This window comes from Lutra lutra, chromosome 5 (genome assembly GCF_902655055.1).
Source record: "Lutra lutra chromosome 5, mLutLut1.2, whole genome shotgun sequence".
Taxonomy (NCBI): domain Eukaryota; kingdom Metazoa; phylum Chordata; class Mammalia; order Carnivora; family Mustelidae; genus Lutra; species Lutra lutra.
Window position 1 is genome coordinate 86,120,425 of NC_062282.1, and position 20,449 is coordinate 86,140,873.

Sequence of the window (20,449 nt, forward strand, 5' to 3'; positions counted from 1 at the left end):
TGAATTTATAAATTCATAATTTTATGAATTTTATCTCGTTTGGCCCTGAGTATTTTGATCTTTGTAGAATTAGTCTTGAGCTTTGTTCTGAGACACAGATCAGTTATTGGAAGCAGACTGACCCTCTGGGATATTACTTTTAAGAGTGGTTAGGTGGGACCAGAGCAGTATTCACTAAGTGGCTAACTGATCATTACTGAGGCAAGCTCCTCTTGGGTACTCCACTCAACGTTCCATGAATTCTAAGTTTTTCTAGGGTGACTAACAGGAACAGGCACTATTACCGGCCTTATATGAGATCTGGGCTCTGTTACCTCTAATCCTCTTTGGTGGTTCTTTCTTGGCTTTGGGTAGTTTCCTCACACACGAGCACCAATCAGTGATGTGCTGAGCTTTCTGTCCAGCTCTTTCATGCTGTGGTCCTGCGAACATACCACATTGGTCTCTCTCCTCTCAGCTCTCTATCTTCTCAATTCGGGGAATCCACTTGCTCTGTCTGGACTCTTCTTTCCTGTTCTGAGCATCTCTCACAATGCTGAAACCAAGATCAGTCCTAGAGCTCACCATATTTATTTCTCATCTCTCTGGAATTGGCGTCCTTCGGTGCCTGATGTTTTATATATTTTGCCTGATTTTTCTGTTGTCTTTTCAAGTAGGAGGTATATCTGGTTACTCTTACTACCTATTATTTGAAGGTAGAAGTCAGTTTTATCTTTATCATTGTTCTTAGATTTTCCTCTGATACCTTCTAAAGTCTAGAAGTACATTAGTCAATGTATTTATTAGTCATTATCCTACTGTTTTAAAGAATTCCTGGGGCACCTGGGTGGTTCAGTTGGTTAAGTCACCGAGTCTTGATTTTGGCTCAAGTCATGCTCTCAGAGTCCTGAGATCAAGCCCCACATGGGGCTCTGTGCTCCTTGGGGAGTCTCCTTGAGGATTCTTTTTCTCCCTCTGCCTCTGCCCCCCCCACCCAAGCGTACACTCTCTCCAAAATAAACTAATAAATCTTAAAAAAAAAAAAAAAGAATTTCCAAAGGATAAGACTCGTGTTCTGTAATAATACAAAAATTTTCAGTGGGTAATAAAGCATTTACTTAAATGTACTATTCACAACAGTAAAAGGGGACTTTAATAATGACATTTTTCTTTCATTCAACAGTAGACATTTCCAAAGAAGGAAAGGAAGGAAGCATGTTTATAAAATACAAGCCTTCCCTCCTTTCAGTGCAACCTCTAAAAGCTGACCTCTGCTGCACATATCCCTTCACTGCTAACATAAAAGATGCTTTCCCCCTAGCTTTCCTTGCTCTGGCAGCCACTGCCCTAGCTTGCTCTCTCGCTCTCCCTCTCTCGCTCGCCCTCTCTCACAGCTGTTTCAAATTTTGAACTCCCTCTGTCACATTTCCTTTTGTTTGTATTCTCTAAATGTTGATCTGTCCCAGGTTTCTGTCATTGCAATCTTCTCTTTCCCCATCTTTCTCTGCTTGATGATCCCACTCACCCCTGTAATTTCTCTATTGTCTGTATACTTAAAACTCACATGTTCACATGACCAGACTGTACCCATGAACTCAGTATCAGGTACTACACATCGTAATTTCATGGACTCATAGAATCTTTAAAGTCAGTAGAGCTAATCTGAGTCCTATTTTTTTCTAAGTGTACTCCTCCATGTGTTTTGGTTTAATTAAAGTCAATGTCATCGTCTCTCTTTTCTCACTTAAACTCAATTTCAATATACAACTTTTATATATTTCTTATTTCATCCTAAGTATAAATTAAACCCATGAGTATTTATTTAATGCAAGTCTTCATCATGTTTTAGTGGGTTATTTTTATATTCTTAACTACTACCTCCATTCTATTGTCTCAACCATATTCCTGCCTCCCTTCTAGAATCATTTGAACATGACATGTTAAAAAAAAACATGGCATCTTTTGTGAGTTATAATACAAACAAACATTCTAGTATGACCTGTAAGACATTTATTTCACCTGCCACACAGGTCCAGCCTAAAGCCTGATTTTACACATAATGAGCTCTTGCAGGACGTGTAACACACTGTTTTCCCAGAAGGTGGCAGTAGAGCACCGTCATTTAAACCCGTAATTGTGTAGCCCAATGGCCAGCTTAAACTGTTCCCCTTAATTAGGTTCAGAAATGGGGATTCCTATGCAGGCAGTGAAGGAGAGCTCTCCTGCTTCTACCTAAGGTTTTGCCTGCATTTGTTACTCACCTGGACATCCCTATTTAAATTTATTTGGAGCTTCACTTCTCCTCAAAACCAAGCAATGTTTTGCTTGATTTTACTTTTTCAGTTAAGATTTACATTTCTGTATTTCAAAGCAAATAATTTTAAAATACAAATTTGAAATTTAAAGAAAATGAATGCTGGGGGAGGAGAAAGAAAGAAAGGAAGGAAGGAAGGAAGGAAGGAAGGAAGGAAGAAAAGAAAAGAAGAAAGAAAGAAAGAAAGAAAATGAACCATGGTGTAAGGTGATCTTGTGGTTTGCATAGTATTTCAATGAACTTCTTTGGCCGTCTACGCATACCCATACTCCAAGTAATTCCTGATTTTTGTATATATAAACACTGGAATATTAGCCCTAAGAAAATGAAACCTTGGGAATGTCTGGGTGGCTCAGTTGGTTAAGCATCTGCCTTCAGCTCAGGTCGTGATCCCGGAGTCCTGGGATTGAGACCCACATCAGGCTCCCTGCTCAGTGGGGAGCCTGCTTCTCCCTCTGTCTGCTGCTTCCCCTGCTTGTGCTTTCTGTCAAATAAATAAAATCTTTTTAAAAAATAAAAAATAATGATATGGAAAAACTGAAATGTTTGCCAGCCTCTAATTATAATATAGCCAAAAAAAAAAAAAAAATGGAAGAGAGCAACATGTTATATGAAAGAAACATGATGAAGGGGCGCCTGGGTGGCTCAGTGGGTTAAAGCCTCTGCCTTCGGCTCCGGTCATGATCCCAGAATTCTGGGCTCTCTGCTTGGTGGGGAGCCTGCTTCCCCCTTTTTATGTCTCTGCCTGCCTCTCTGCCTACTTGTGATCTCTGTCAAATAAATAAATAAAATCTTTTTTTTATTTCAAAATATATATTTTTTAATTTCTTATAAACATATAATATATTTTTATCCCCAGGAGTACAGGTCTGTGAATCGCCAGGTTTACACACTTCACAGCACTCACCATATCACATACCCTCCCCAATGTCCATAACCCCACCCCCCTTCTCCCAACCCCCCTCCCCCCAGCAACCCTCAGTTTGTTTTGTGAGATTAAGAGTCACTTATGGTTTGTCTCCCTCCCAATCCCATCTTGTTTCATTTATTCTTCTCCTACCCCCTTAACCCCCCATGTTGCATCTCCTCTCCCTCATATCAGGGAGATCATATGATAGTTGTCTGTCTCCGATTGACTTATTTCGCTAAGCATGATACCCTCTAGTTCCATTCACGTCGTCGCAAATGGCAAGATTTCATTTCTTTTGATGGCTGCATAGTATTCTATTGTGTATATATACCACATCTTCTTTATCCATTCGTCTGTTGATGGACATCTAGGTTCTTTCCATAGTTTGGCTATTGTAGACATTGCTGCTATAAACATTCGGGTGCACGTGCCCCTTCGGATCACTACGTTTGTATCTTTAGGGTAAATACCCAGCAGTGCAATTGCTGGGTCATAGGGTAGTTCTATTTTCAACATTTTGAGGAACCTCCATGCTGTTTTCCAGAGTGGTTGCACCAGCTTGTATTCCCACCAACAGTGTAGGAGGGTTCCCCTTTCTCCGCATCCTCGCCAGCATGTCATTTCCTGACTTGTTAATTTTAGCCATTCTGACTGGTGTGAGGTGATATCTCATTGTGGTTTTGATTCGTGTTTCCCTGATGCCGAGTGATATGGAGCACTTTTTCATGTGTCTGTTGGCCATCTGGATGTCTTCTTTGCAGAAATGTCTGTTCATGTCTTCTGCCCATTTCTTGATTGGATTATTTGTTCTTTGGGTGTTGAGTTTGCTAAGTTCTTTGTAGATTTTGGATATAGCCCTTTATCTGATAGGTCGTTTGCAAAATAAAATCTTTAAAAAAAAAAGAAAGAAACATGATGAATACTGTCTCAAAGTAAATATAATCTAAGGAACCAAATTATATTTTTCTAAGTAGAAGAACAGGATTTATTATAACATCAAATAAAAAACTAGATAATTAAAAAACAAATGTAAATAAAAATGGAGATAATAATCTATTAGCTTTTTGATAACTTCTTTCTTGCACATTTTCCATTGGGCTGTTGCTTTTTTTTTTTTTAACGATTATTTATTTATTTGAGAGGGAGAGACAGCATGAGAGGGGAGAGGTCAGAGGGAGAAGCAGACTCCCTGCCAAGCAGGGAGCCCGATGTGGGACTCGATCCTGGGACTCCAGGATCATGACCTGAGCCGAAGGCAGTTGCTTAACCAACTGAGCCACCCAGGCGCCCTGGGCTGTTGCATTTTTATCTATAGAAGTTCTTCATGTATTTCTATGAGCCGCTTGTTGGATATGTGTGTTGGAAATATTTTCTCTTAGTAGGTGGTTTACCTTTTATTTTATTTATATTTTGTCTTTTTTTACTATTGCACTACTGGGTACTTACCCAAAGAAAACAAAAGCACTAATTCAAAGGGATACGTGCACCACCCCTATGTTTATAGCAGCATTATTTATAATAGCCAAACTATGGAAGCATCCTAAGTGTCCATCACTTGATCAGTGGATAAAGAAAAGGTTGTGTGGGTATATATATAATGGAATATTACTCAGCCATCAGAGAGAATGAAATCTTGCCATTTGCAACAGCATAGATGGAGCTAGAGAGTATGCTAAGCAAAATAAGTCAGAGAAAGACAAATACCATATGATTTCACTCACATGTGGAATTGAAGAAACAAGACAAATAAGCAAAAGTGGGGGAGAAAAAGAGAAGAGCGGAGATGCAAATCAAGAGTCAGACGTTTAACCGACTGAGGACCCAGGTGCCGTTCTTTTGATTTTCTAAGTGCTCTTCTATTCAGGCTACTCTGTACCCTGTGGGTGATTATAGTGCTGTGTTTAGGAGAAGGGAGCATTTGCAAGAGTCCTAAGGCATTGTGATTCTTTAACACATGAAATATTTGTGAAAGCCTCTCTCTGAATCAAATTTGTACCTAGACTTCTCCTTATTCTAGTGGTTTGATAGATGTCCAGAGAAACAAAATGACCTAAAGTTCCTTGCTTGCAAAACGTGTTTTCACCTTCATAATAATTACTTTAGGAATTTGAAATACCTGTTGCTAATGTGAAGTAAAGGTCCTTGGAACTACAGCACATATGTGGTATATCTTAGTAAATTGTAGGCAGTTAATAAACTGTTGAGAGAGGAACAAGGAAGAAAAGTGAGGAAAAGAAGAGGAGAGAAAAGAGAAAGTATTAGGAAGATGTTAAAATACATGAGTGGGGAAATGATTCAAAGGGAGCGTGAGTAGGAGTGTCTAGTATGCAGACTGAGGAAACTGATAGCTCTGCTAAGTTCTATTTTGATGCAGAAGCTTCTGGAATAGTCTGTATTTCATAATATATAGGACTATATATTCAGGAATATTGTGTGTATGTGTATGTGCACGTATGTGTAGTTATAGGTAAGAAACTTTATGAAAAACAGAACATTTGGCAATTGTATAGAAAAACTTGATCAAAACAATGAAAGTACTATTTTATGCCATTTTGGAAAGGCAAAACTGCAGGGGCACCTGGCTGGCTTAGTAGGTAGAACATGTGACTCCTGACCTTAGAGTTGTAGGTTCCAGCTGCACACTGGGTGTGGAAATTACTTTAAAAAATAAAAGCTTTTTAAAAATTTAAAAATTAAAAATAAAAGACAAAACTGGAGATATCTGGCATGTGGAAGAGAACATTGATATAGTGCATGAAACATAGGAAGGAAGGAAAGAAACAAAGGATGAGGGAGGGTGGACCGAAGAGGGAAAGATCCTATGAAGGGACAGAGAAATACATCGTGATTTGTGTGGCTTCAAGGTGGAAATTAAGATAATTGAAGCATCAGAATGACAGGTCTCAATTAAAATTAAGGAAGCTTTGTCTAACTGTGTAATTGAACAGTGGAATGGGCTTCCCTGAAAAAAGGAAGTCCCATCCCTGTCTTAACAATACTCAAGCAAAGGTTGAATGACTGCTCTTACAGGGGTTGTAGGGAGATTGTAGCCAGGTGCAAGTTTTGTATGCTTAAACTATTTCTCAGCCCTTGGAAATTATGTTCATCTTCTATAAGCATGCAACTGTGCCACCTGAAGCAAAACTTAGGACAACCGACACAGAGCAAACAGTTTGACCGGTGACCTGAAGAGGACAGATTCTGTAGGTATCCAATTCTTCCCATCCCATACTTGCCCCAGAGAGGCAGGCTCTCAGGAGGAGCTGGGTGGGAGAGGGATATCATAGTGCCTGCTGTTAGTTTAGAGTTGATGTCATACCTTGGGTGGTAACCAGGGAAAGCAGAAACATGTGAATCACAGCCTGATTCCCAGAAGAAGAAAGCATAGATCTGGGAAATAAAATAGTACATAGATCCCACATAGACCTGGGAAATAAAATTGCAGGTTACAATATTTTTGCTTGTAGCTATGGGGAGGAAAAGGAAGGAGCAGTATGAGATAGGAAGCTTTTTCTCAGACTTCCTTTTCTTCATGGATGTTTTTCCTGAGTCCCAAACTACATCTGAACTTATTGTGCCTATCTTAGTGTTGACTGCCTGTATTTCAGAAAATTAAGCATGCATCACAAGGATAATTTTACTAACCTCTTTTTCCATAACTAGACCACGAGCTGCAGGGGAGCAGGAAAGTTACGTATCAGTATTTATGGTTATATACCCTATACCTGCTCTAGTGACTGACACAATGTAGGTGCATATTCAACAAACAAATAAAAAAATTAATAAATGAAAAGGAATTAGCCCCTCAAGATCTAGCACATCATTGAGGTCATAAATACTAAAATGACATTTGGTTCTAAAACATTTCTATTGTATTTCTTAAACTAAGATACGCCAGAACCTTCTCAGATTGCCTTGTATTTCTTGTCCCATTGTCATGATGACAACTGTGTAACAACAGGAGTAGGAAGGAGAAACTTCCTCAGTTTATCCAGTCCTTGTTAGATGGAGAAATTCAGCTTCATTTTGTGAAGATTTCAACTATCCATCACACGTGCTGGTAAGTAGATCAGCCCTTACTAGCAGGATTCAGGAGATGATAGAAATAGAAATAATTATCAAGGAATGATTATAAAATTGGAAAAGCAATTAAGTATTTGGAATTGATTTACAAGTTATACAATACTTATGTATTCAGAATTTTCTGTGCTGTGTGGTATATTCGACATCTGTATTATTATCATTAGATCTTTGAAATTATACCTTTGCAAACTTCATAGTTTATGATTCCTCCTTACTTAGAGATCCTACCAAGGAAGAATGTGCCATCTTAATGACTGGATAATGTACAGATATAAAGACAAGGTAGAAGTCTGAGATGAATAAAGATACTGCTAATCAAATAAAAAGACATGGAAAAGATGCAAATTCTGCATCTTTTTTAAAATATAATATATAATAGTTTATATAATTTATATATAAATATATATAAATATAATATTTTATATAATTTATATATCATAATATATTAAAATACATTTCTATAATATATAATAGTTTTTTATATAATATATGTTAGGAGCCAGGACTGGTGAAGAGAGTATTTATACACTGACATGACAAAACAATTCTTCTTAATTTCTTTTTTTGTTGAAAGACCTGTATGACCATAAGTAAGAATGGAACGTGTATGTTGCTGTGGTGAGGACCTTGTTCAGTTTCCTTAGTTTGCCAAACATTTTCTGGCATAGAGAGAGGGACATGGGAGATAGCTCTTAGGGAAAGATGAATCTAATATCAAAGCAAGACTTTCGAATGTGTGTATAACAATAACTTAGCTGCAAGGATTACATGTTTACTCAACCTCCTCCTACGTCAGCTTTCCAAGGGAAATTATGACTTGTTAGCATCATGACTAAGTTTTAGGAGAGGAAAGATCTTCTATTGCAGGGTTGCATCCTAAGGAGTCAAGCAGAAGTTTTGTGTCTTATTTTCAGAGAAGCTCTGAAGAGTTCACTCTTACAGAATAACTCCTGAGTAGGGGGTGGAAGTCATTATACCATTCACAGGAGCATCTACTATGCTTTCCAAACACATTTGTTAGAGGACTACATGATTTGTCTTCCACAGAAGAATTCTATGCAAGCTTATATTGTGTCAATGTAGTACCCTTTGGGCTGATTCTAGGAAATACTAGATTTTTTTTTAAAGATTTTTATTTATTTATTTGACATACAGAGATCACAAGTAGGCAGAGAGGCAGGCAGAGAGAGAGAGAGAGGGAAGCAGGCTCCCTGCTGAGCAGAGAGCTCCATGTGGGGCTCGATCCCAGGACCCTGAGATCATGACCTGAGCCGAAGGCAGAGGCTTTAACCCTCTGAGCCACCCAGGCGCCCCGGAAATACTAGATGTTTAATGTCCATTGTTAAGCCGTTTACAATCTGGATAGTCAGTTATCGTACATGGTTGTATCACATGTATAATGAGATAGTACCTTACCTGTTGATAAGGTACTATCTCACAGCATTGTGAGATTCAAAATGAGAAAACTCAAGGAATGGGGTTTTTTTTAATTTAATTTTTTTCATCATGATAAGTATACTCTTTAATCTCCATCACCTATTTCACCCATCCCCCACCAATCTGACGTCTAGTAACCATCAGTTTGTTGTCTTTAGTTAAGAGTCTTTTTCTTAGACTGTTATCATATGGTTTCATTCATATGAGGAATATAAGGAATGGTGCAGAGGACCATAGGGGAAGGGAGAGAAAACTGAATAGGAAGAAATCAGAGAGAGAGACAAACCATGAGAGACTCTGGACTCTGAGAACCCAACTGAGGGTTACAGAAGGGAGGGGGGTGGGAGATGAGGTAGCCGGGTGATGGGTATTAAGGAGGGCACATGATATCATGAGCACTGAGTGTTATAAACAACTAATGAATTGTTGAACACTACATCAAGACCTTGATGTACTATATGTTGGCTAATTGAAAATAAAAGAGAGGAAGGAAGGAAAAAGGAAAGAAGGAAGGAAGGATCTGTTTCTTGGTTTGTCTCTCTTTTTTTTTTCTTTGGTCGTCTGTTTCTTTTCTTAAATTCCATATGTAAACGAAACATGGTATTTGTCTTTCTCCGACTGATTTATTTTGCTTAGCAGTATACTCTCTAGCTCCATCCATGTGTTGCAAATGGCAAGATTTCATTTTTTATGGCTGAATAATATTCATCATGAGTGTATACTATATCTTCTTTAAACATTCATCTATTGATGGACACTTGGGCTGCTTCCATAGTTTGACTATTGCAAATAATGCTACGATAAACATAGGGTTGTATGTATCCTTTTGAATTGGTGTTTTTGTATTTTGGAAATGAATACCCAGTAGTATGATTATCAGATCATAGGGTGTTCTATCTTTTTTTTTTTTTTTTTAGGAAACTCTGTACTGTTTTCCACAGTGGCTGCACCAGTCTGCATTCTCACCAACAGTGCACAAGGGTTCCTTTTTCTCCACATCCTCGCCAGCACTTGTTTTTTCTTGTGGTTTTGGTTTATACATGTTTTTTTCAAATGATACGCATAAAGAAATGTGAGTGCATAAGAATACCTTATTTTATGGAGAAAGAGACAAAATAACAGCTGTTCTACTTTTCTCACATTTCTGAAATGTGGTCTTAGGTCTGAGCTACAACTCCTGTCTAAAATATTCAAACTCAAATCATTCACGTGTGACAACCAGAGCACCAAATCTGATTTTTTCAAAATGTAAATAGTTGAGATAACAGAAATAATTAAAATAGCAATCATTACAATAAATATAGTACTAGAATCTCTCCTTGTTACAAAAAGATGAAAGCCGTTAAAAAGTCACATTACAAAAGCAGCACAAGGATTTAACAAAAAATTGAAAAGCATAAAGTATGTCAAAACTATAACCATCAAATGGGAAAAAGAAATAAAGTGCATGTCATTAAAGTCAATGTTAAACAAAGCTGAATTCAAGTCAGAAAGCTCTCATGTGTCTCATTCAACACCCTCACTCTCAGAAATTTCCTCCTTGAGAAAGTAGAAGCAATCCTGAAAGACCCAGACTAGCCTCCCACCACCAACCTACAGATTGTACTCTCTAATATTACTGTGGTAGAACACTCTACCTGATCCTGAAAATTTTCTTCTTTTATTGAAAGAAAGAAGATCTCGAGTCAATGACTTCAAATTCCACGTTAAGAAAATAGAAAAAGAAGAGAGAATTAATAAAAAATAAGTATAACAAAGGAAATCATAAACACCAAAGTAGAAGATAATGAAGCTAAAAAACAAAATCAGTACAGAGAAATCAGCAAAACCAAAAGATACTTCTGTGAGAAGATTAACAAAACTGGTAAAATTCTTGTCCCCCTGACTGAAAACAAAAAGAGAGAAGACATGACCAATATGAAGAATAATAGCAACAACAACAACAACAACAAAAAGAATAATAGCAACAACATGTTGTTGAAAATGGCAGGATTTCCTTCTTTTTTAAGACTGAATAATATAATTATATTAATATAATTAATTCATTAATTCTAATTAATCTACATCATTATTAACTATCTAATTATAATTATTTATTAATTATTTATTGTCTGATTATTTGATTGAGTTGATTAATTAATATGATTGATTATATTACTGAATGATATAATTATATTAGTCCTTTCTTCATTGTACTTATCAATAGCCTTTCATTCAATTAAATACTCCCTCCTCTAAAAAGTACATTTTTCCCCCATCACACTTCCAAGACGCTCCATCTCAACTTCCTACCAGTCCCCTTCCTTGTGTGACAATTGCAAGTTTTCAGCCTTTGGGTCCATTCTGGATTTTACCCATACTTCTTCTCTTAGCGATCTCCCTGCTTCCAGATTTGTACCTCCCAATCTGTACTTCTTCCCCCAAATCCACAGTCTTGTATACAACAGTCCTCTCAGCACTTTTATTTGAATATCTAATCAGAATCTCAAAATTATGGTGTCCCACACAGAGCTCCTGACATTCTTTCCCTCCACAATTGTGTCTTCCTCATTGCTCACCAGCCCATAAAATGGTAACTCGTTTTTCCAGTCATTAAGCCAAAAACCTTATAATCATCCTGACTGCACTATTTTTCTCACACCCAGCGTCTGATCCATCAGCAAAGTCTTTTGGCTCCATCTTCAAAATATAACCCAAAGTGAACCACTTTTCATCACCTCCCTGTTAATTCCTCACTGTGGTCACTGTCTTATTTCACTTGAATTATTACAATAATCTTCTAATTACCATCCTTGCTCCCACTCTTTCAGTATGCATTCAACATTCAGCATTACATGTCAGCATGATACATTGAGCCAGAATAATTCAGTCTAAATGTGCTTTTTATCATGCCACTTCTTCATTATAGATCTCCAGTAATTGGGCACAAGTTGCTAGTTTTTGATAAGGGCCCGACACTGCTACCTGGAATAATTCTGTTTTTAGTCCTGTCCTCTAGTTTCTTGGTTATTCACTCCAAGTTACCTTCTCCCCACACCCCCATCCATCAAAAACACACACCCCATAAAAAATGCTCTTTGTTTACAGCTGAGCAGTTTTCTAAGCCTGCCTCCTGTCCATAGTTGTTTTGTATCATATTGCCCAGAACATGGCCTACTCATTTCCAACTGTCTCTTTCAGTCTAGGCTTGTTCAATTTCTTCGAAAATGTTTTGGGTTCTTTGCCCATCATTTTGCCTAACACTTTATTGAACAAAAGGCACACCGCAAATCTATTCAACCTGTGCACCAAGAAGGAAACTCCTAAGAGTAAGGCATTCCAAGACAGCCGGGTGCACACTGTGGGGACTTCTATGACCTACCCCCAGAGCTTACACAGCCTCACTTCTGGTCACTCCAGTGACCGACACAATCCCAAACCTGCCCAGGTTGAAGGAGATGGCCTGTGGGAAGAGTGTGAACAGCTTTGGGACTGGGTTTTACAACTGTCACACCAGGATGAAGCAAGAGCTATCCCAGATGCTTGTTGAACCTATAATTCCAGGGGAAAAGATAGGAAGGAGTCACAGAGAGAGTATATTCTGGTTTTTCTTTTCTTTTCCTTTTTGTAAAGATTTTATTTATTTATTTTATTTGAGAGAGAGAGAGAGACTGTGGGCAGGGTGAGGGGCAGAGGAAGAGAGAAAATCTCAAGCAGACTCTGCTGAGCACAGAGCCTGATGCGGGGCTGGATCTCATGACCCTGAGATCTTGACTCCATCTGAAACCAAGAGTTGGATGCTTAACTGACTGAGCCACCCAGCAGCCCCCCAGTTTTTATTTTCTTATTTTAACGTATCATGAAAAAGACATGAGTTGAGAAAAGTATTTGGAGGCTTACTAGTAGAAATTAAAGGGAATGTAGGGAACACCCAGATATGTGAGGCTTCTGAGAAAATTAAAAAGCTTTTTGCCTTCTAGACCCCTCAGGTAAGAAACAGACTGGAAAAAAAAATTAGTAACAAAAGTCATGTGCATTTTCTCCATTGAAAAAAGTCATTCAGGTTCATTGCCAAGATCATACTAAAGATGTTGCTTTCCCACCTAAGTTCATTATTTCGGATGGCCACAAACTATCCATCCTTAAATGTAGAGCTGGAGACTGGAGATCAAGAAGGAAAAGGCTCAAGGTAGGCCTTAGAATTACAGCTATAGGAAAGGACTTTGAATGTAGTCCGCAAAATGAAAGAAGTAAAAGGAAATAGTTCAGGAAACTTCTTAAATTTTGAGGATTTATATTGCTGGAGAAACTATTTTTTTTTCTTCTTTTTTTCAAGTGGAATTGCCAGAGAAACTATAAACCAGGATTTAAAAAAAAACAAAAAAAAAAACAAAAAAAAAAACACTTACCTTAAATAAACTTTAAGCCCCTGAACTTGACCATGAAGGAGTTTGAAAGAAGTGTTGCCCCAGGGTTAAAGTATTTCCAAACTCTGCCTCAGACTGATCCTTGACTCCATGATGGAGGAAAGGCAAATAAGATCCTATCAGAGGGCAGAGCCAGAAACTGCAAAGAACTAGGAAAAAGGACATTTCTCTAGGTAATAAAATCAGAGTATTATCAAAGAATGTGCCACATTACTGGGGCAGGAGACTTCACTAGTCCATGTTAGCAGACTTTGTCAGTGCTGTGTGCCAGTGATGGGCTTGTATATCTCATCGCTCTTGTTTTCAGAATGGGAGCCTGAAACGTGGTGACTTGTGCAAGCTCCTCCATTATGTATTATTATGGGAGAGCAGATGGGGGCCGGCAGCATGCCTTACAATGTATGGGTCTCCACAGAAAGCTACTCTCAGAAATCAGGACTTTTTGCTGGTTGCAATGACTGTATAGCACTTTAGATGATCTCTTATGAAACGTGTGTATGTCCTAAGAGTGGGAAGAGGGGCGTGCATGGTTATCTGGTAGCCATGGGGACTAGTTATCTACAAAATTCATACTCCACTGAGAGAATATAGAATCATTGCTGGGAAGTGAAAGCACAACAAGGAAATTGGTTATTCTCCCCTTTTGCATGTAAGTGTTATCATGTGACTAGTCCTCAGCAATGGTGTGTGGTGTTTCACTTTTAAGCCATGTTGGTGAAGAATCAGGTGTGAAACCTTCACAATATTTCTCTTTCTTTCTTTCTTTTTTTAAAAGACTATCTATTTGAGAGAGAGAAAGAGAGACAGCATGAGCAGGCAGGGCAGAGGGAGAGAGAATCTCAAGCCGACTCTGAGCTGAGCATGGAGACTGAGGTGGGGCTCCATCTCGCCATCTGGAGATGATGAACTGAGCTGAAATCTTAACCAACAGAGCCACCCAGGTGTCCCACAGTATTTGTCTTCTTCCCATCACCTTGATGCAAATGAGCATAGCAAATTTAAGCCACACTTGGAAGCCCCAAATGAAAGGAGACTGGGTTCTTTGTCACTGCTTAGAGAAAAGCTGTCTGGAAATTAGACCGTCACCAGGATATTACACAACTGAGAAGTACTTCCTCTTGTGTAAATTATTTACATAGAGGTAATGTATTATATCAATGGGATTATCTTACATAAAACAATTTGTAATAAGAGGTATGGCGCAAAATTTACCTGCATCAAGGTTATGAGGATAAGAGAGTCACTGGGCTGTGCTGTCCTAGAGACAGGATTGTTTCTCTTACACTCAGGCATTGAGCCCACATCATATACATTGCCTTCTATATGAAACATAACCAAATAAATAAATCTAGCTTTTGAAAACCAAATCATACAAACATTGGTTCTTCCACCCAACACAGTTATTTAGCTTCTCCAATTTTTTTTTACTATTATTAAACTCTTATTTACAGTTCCTACTATTTTTGACTGGCATATGTCAAAAAAACCTCTACTCTCAAAGACTATATAGTATCGTAAGTAAAAATGAATAACTTCTATAAGGCAGATATAGACTTATCATGTGCTATATGCCATGAAATTTTATTTATTTTTATTATAAATAAAATGCTTATATTTTAATATAAGTTAGAAGAGAAAGATTGATTCTTTCCTGGGCAACAGCAGAAACCATTTTAGAATAGGCTTTACCATAGCTTAATCAGGGAAATTGAGTCGGATTGTGATAGGCAGAGGTAGCAACAATGTGTTTTAGGCGGAGTAGATATTAATGGGCAAAGTATTGGAAGAGAAAAATGAAGATTACTCACGATTTTAGTGGTTTGAGCCTCTGCTATTTGGCAAGGACCCTGGGAGATGAAATTGAGACAGAAGATACGCCAGATCACAGAAGAACCTTGAATCCCTAGTTGAAAGCCCTTTAATTTTATTGGTTAAGCTTTGTTAAGCAGGAAGGCACTCACACTTACTTTTCCCTCGGGTAGCTGCCCCCTCTCCCCCGAAATGATAATCTTGGGAGACAATGCAGATAATGGAAATAATGGGATTGTAGAATTTAGAAGTAAAAATCTTGCAGAAGCTTTCCCCCCAGATTTAGGGCAAACCGAATAATGATTTGTTTGAACTAAATCACTGACCCAGGCAACACTATTTCCTTGTGATTTTAAGACTTTGGTGAAATTTCCCCTCCTGTTGTACTGTTACCAAACATTTAAGAAGCTTCTTCTGAAAGTTATAATTAAGCTTCAAAGGGAACAGGCACAGCCAGACATTTAGTTGGGCTGAAACTGTTTCTTTTTTTCTACTGTTACCAAAGTGCAATTCACCCTAGCTTGTTTTCCAGAGGGTGAATGTTTCAATTTAGGGCGGTAGGAAAAGTCAGTGTGCCAGCAAGTATTTTTATTACTGTCTGATTCAGAGCGAGCTCTAAATCACCTTGGGCTACCGCACACTCTGAAAACACCATGACATTCCAGGAACTCCTTCGTCCTGGCCCCGTTTTCTGTGCTCTTCAACCATCTTGATCAGGGAACTTGTGTTTCAGCCCACAGAGCTATTTGGTGTTCATATGGTCAATAGCCTTCCCACACTCGTGTGTGTTTGCCTGGGTTCTAGTTCAGTTGTGGTGTCCTCCTCCTCCTCCTCTTCTTCAGCATCCCACACCACCACCCCCCACCCCACCCCCACTCTTAATTTGCCACAGAACTCTTTTTATAAAAATTAACATTTAATGAATTATTTGCCCCAGGGATACAGGTCTCTGAATCGTCCGGCTTACACAATTCACAGCACTCATCATAGCCCATACCCTCCCCAACGTCCATAACCCAGCCACCCTATCCCTACCTCACCCCCAGCAACCCTCAGTTTGTTTCATGAGATTAAGAGTCTCTTATGGTTTCTCTCCCTCCTGATCCCATCTTGTTTCATTTTTTCCCTCCCTACCCCCACGACCCCCTGCCCTGCCTCTCAGATTCCTCATATCAGAGAGATTATATGATAATTGTCTTTCTCTGATTGACTTATTTCACTTAGCATAGTACCTTCTAGTTCCACCCACGTTGTTGCAAATGGCAAGATTTCATTTCTCTTGATGGCTGCATAGTATTCCATTGTGTGTGTATATATATATACATACATATATATATATATATATATATATATATACCACATCTTCTTTATCCATTCATCTGCTGATGGACATCTAGGTTCTTCCCATAGTTTGGCTATTGTGGACGTTGCTGCTATAAACATTCAGGTGCACCTGCCTGGTCAGAGCACTACATTTGTATCTTTCAGGTAAATATCCAGTAGGGCAATACCACAGAACTCTTAATTACCCTCCAAGACTGATGGTTGGACAAATGTATCTTTCTTTTTTAATGAGCCCTTCTCAATGATACTGTCTTAGAAAAATTAATTGGATCTTTATGCACTTATGGCACTTCAAAAACAGTGTATTTTCTAGGATGTTACTACATGAAACTTGAATTGCATTGTATGTATCTTACTTGCTAAACTGTGAGCACCTAGAGCACAGGGCAAACACAATGTTGCAGGCACTATATTCAGGACACAAATCTGTATGAGAAGGCAGAGGGAGCAAAACCAAACAAACCCATAGAAACCTTTGAGGAACTTCAGCTTCAAAGAAAGGCAGGGTGCCTGGGTGGCTTACTTGGTTAAGTGACTGCCTTTGGCTTAGGTCATGATCTCAGGCTCATAAGATCAAGCCCTGTATCAGGCTGTCTGCTCAGTGAAGAGTCTTCTTTGTCTCCCTCCATCTGTTCCTCTGCCTGCTTGTGTTCTCTCTCTCATGTGCTCTCTCTTTCTCTCAAGGAAATAAACAAAGTATTTTTAATTAATTAATTAATCAATCAACCTGTGAAGAACTGATATTAAGTGGCAGGCTGTCTAGATCAACTCTCTAAATGTAGGACATTTAAAAAAAGAGTAGCAGAGGAAATTAGGAGGTCATTTAGATGAAAGAACCAAAATATTAGTAAGTAAAAAATGTAAGTAAAGATGAAAACCGCTTGTACTTTTTCACTCAAAAAATATCAGTAGGAGAATTTTTTTTATTTTTTTTTTTCAGTAGGAGAATTTAAAAGAGAATAAGATAAACCCCTGTCTTGCTTTCAAGATCATTATAATCTCGTGCTGTAGATAAAGCTACAGAACAAGACTCATCTGTCAATAACATAACATAGCAATCCAGTACCAGTTTCAATGGAACAGATTTATAGAAGTTCTACGAAGAGAAAGATGAATGACCAGAGGGGTGGTCTCCAGCCCTGACACCTAGAACAGTTTAACTGATAACTTTGATACAATCAGTGAAGGTGATACACTGATGACCGGTCAAAATGAACAGGATGAAATGTTCTCTAATAAAGTCAAGGGAATGAATCACAAAAGGAGAGGATAATAGATAACTTCATACTTAAAGTGTGCTTTCTACATCTTCATTGAAGTTAGTTACGAAAATACTAACTGGGACAGTACTCTATTCTTCCCAGGTGTGTTAATTCATCCATCAGCACCTTTTGTTCTGTTGTTGAACCAGTCAAAGGAGTCTGCTCTAATTCTCTGTCCCTTCACAATTACAGCCTGAGAGACTGTCTCGTGCCTTGCCACTGTTCAGTCCACTGTGTCTACTCTATCCCCACATCTACCAGTCTACTTACCTGTCAAAGAAGGAAACAAGGTGACCCTGAACTTTTTTTAGGATGCCTAAGGAATAGTGTCACCCTTTCATAGCATTCCTGAATTTATGCTATGGTAAACTCTTCTTGAATCTTCTCCAAATTGATGTGGAACTATAACACTTAAGTTAAAAAATAAGACATTTGAGGAGGCTTAATATGAAAACACATGCAAAATTCAACCGGAGAATTGAATTCATGGAGAAATATACAAAAACATTAAAAAGAAAGAAGATCAGGAAGACAGAAATCTTTGAATGAGAGAAATTTTCCTGATACTATATTAAGATTCATAACATCAGTTAATTTCTTAAAGTATATTTGATGACTTAGTTTGATTTCTCTTGGGGCCAAAGTGATATAAAAAACATATTAGCTGGGGTACCTGGGTGGCTCAGTCAGTTAAGTGTCTGCCTTCAGCTCAGGTCATGATCCCAGGGTCCTGTGATTAAGCCCTGCTTCTCCCCCTGCTCTCTCGCTCTTTCTTTCTCTCTCTCTCTCAAATAAATAAAATCCTAAAAAAAAAAACATAATAGCCTTGGTCATAATGAAATGGGATATGAAGGGAGTGTGAGTGGTGGAGCAAAGGCAGTGAATGGAGATGATATGAACTGAAGAGACAATTGCCATTCAAGGATCTGCAGGTTACAAAATCTGACTCCCAGTTATGTGATTGGCGGTCTATGTGTTCTTGCATGAGAGTCAGTGAGTATTAGGATGTAGTTCCTCTATCTTATTAGGAAATAGGTAAGTATATAGGGGTTTATAAGTGACTTTATAGTCCTGTTGAAATATATCTGTGGGGAATCCAAAAAGTGAAAGAAATGATAGGAAACTAGAGAGCAAACATCTACATGTGTAAAGGAAGAAAGAGGATAGATTTTGAAAAATGTTGTCTACAAGTAATTAATGATCTGATGAATATATAATGCTAACTTTTAAAAAACCTTACTTTTATTTTGAATAAATGCAGAGTAATTGCTAAATACAAGCCAAAGATTTGGAGGATAGAAGACTAATAAGATTCCAGTTCTGTTCATAAGGATCATCTAGACAAATAGAGATGTCAGATGAGCATAATTTTACAAAGAAGAACGGTTTCACAAGAAAAGTAAAGATACATGCCAAGAGAATTCGGAAGAATAAGTAGTATTACAATCAAAGGACGTGATTCTCAAACTCAAATGCCTTCTAGGGCCAACAACAAGTAAGTGAACCAATGGCACGTGCAAATGAAGCAGTTACCCCTAAACTTCAGCTGACTTCACCCTGGCAGTGAAGGGCCCCAAATTTTCAGAAATCTTGTGCTTAACATTTTATTATATATTCAAATTTTAAAAGCTGTAGACTAATTTAAATTTTCTAAACCATTAAAATACAAATAAAATACATCAGTAAGTCAGAGTCCATCTTCATGCTACCAGTTTAGGGTGTTTACCTTAGAGGATTAAGATATGTTCTGTAAGGGGCGCCTGAGTGGCTCAGTCAGTTTAGTGACTAACTCTTGGTTTCAGCTCAGGTCATGATCTCAGGGTCATGAGATCGAGTCCCATGTCAAGCCCCGTGCTACACTTGAAGCCTGCTTGGAATTCTCTGTCTTCTTTTCCCTCTACCCCTACCCACTTACGTCTCTCTGGAAGGAAGGAAGGAAGGAAGGAAGGATGGATGGATGGGAGAAAGAAAGAGAAAGGAAAAAAGGAAAGGGAGGAATGTTCTGTGAAGAGTATTATAACTTGGACTTATTGTATGATATGTAGAATTTAGACATGTAGCAATTAGGGAAAAGAACATCCCAGGCAAAAGCAACATCATGACTTAAGTTAGGAAAATACAAATGTAATGCAAATAAATGAGAAACCATGAAGAACTTATTTTGAAAGCAGTGCCGAATCTGTGACGGGAGGAGCAGGAAATATGATATAATATGAGCATTTAGGAAAGAAGGGGAGGATGACCAGGAGTGTACATAGATTCTTTAAAAGCAAGTCATGCCCAATATCCTCACTGTATTTCGTAAGTATGAGAGCTTGCTACCATGCCAAAAACATGAACATCGATTTCAGTAGAGTAACCTTGGAGATAAGTTGGTGAAATATCTTCAACCCTGTTTTATTCAACACTTTGTCAATGAGATTGATGATGATTGAGAAAACATTTATTAGATTTGTAGTTGACACAAGGTTGAAAGGGATCACTAATATGACAACAGACTCAAGCCTAAACAATTTTGAGACTGAATGCAAATTTTTGACAAAACTTAAACGTGTTTCTGAGCCAAGAAAGTGAAAGAAATAAGTAAGAGATGCATGAAAAGAACGAAGAAATTCATCTTATTAAAAAATATCAAGATTCGGAAAAGTTAATTAACATCCCTCAGATAATACAGTGCATGGCAGAAGTGGAAAGTGCACTCTGGGCTTATCTGGAATCAAACTCTATCTCTTTCCCACCCATCACAGAACCAGTAATATAAAAGTACTATGTACTTCTCTCAGGAGAATGTTAGCTTGAATTTTGTATTGAGTGGGAGAATGTCCTTGAAGATTATCCTTAATTATAAAATCTATTTTTTATTTTCTTATGATAAAACATTAATGAAGTTTGGACTTAACCTACT

At 38.1% G+C, this 20,449-nt stretch overlaps 1 protein-coding gene across 1 annotated transcript in view; it reads left to right on the plus strand.

Annotated features, from left to right (window-relative positions):
- Positions 1-7,176: 7,176 nt before the first annotated feature.
- Positions 7,177-20,449, plus strand: part of LOC125100562 (serine protease inhibitor Kazal-type 6) — a 32,107-nt gene continuing 18,834 nt past the window's right edge. The window contains exon 1 of the mRNA XM_047730831.1: positions 7,177-7,263. The gene's annotated coding sequence lies outside the window, so the exon portion shown is untranslated. The remainder of the gene's footprint in view (positions 7,264-20,449) is intronic.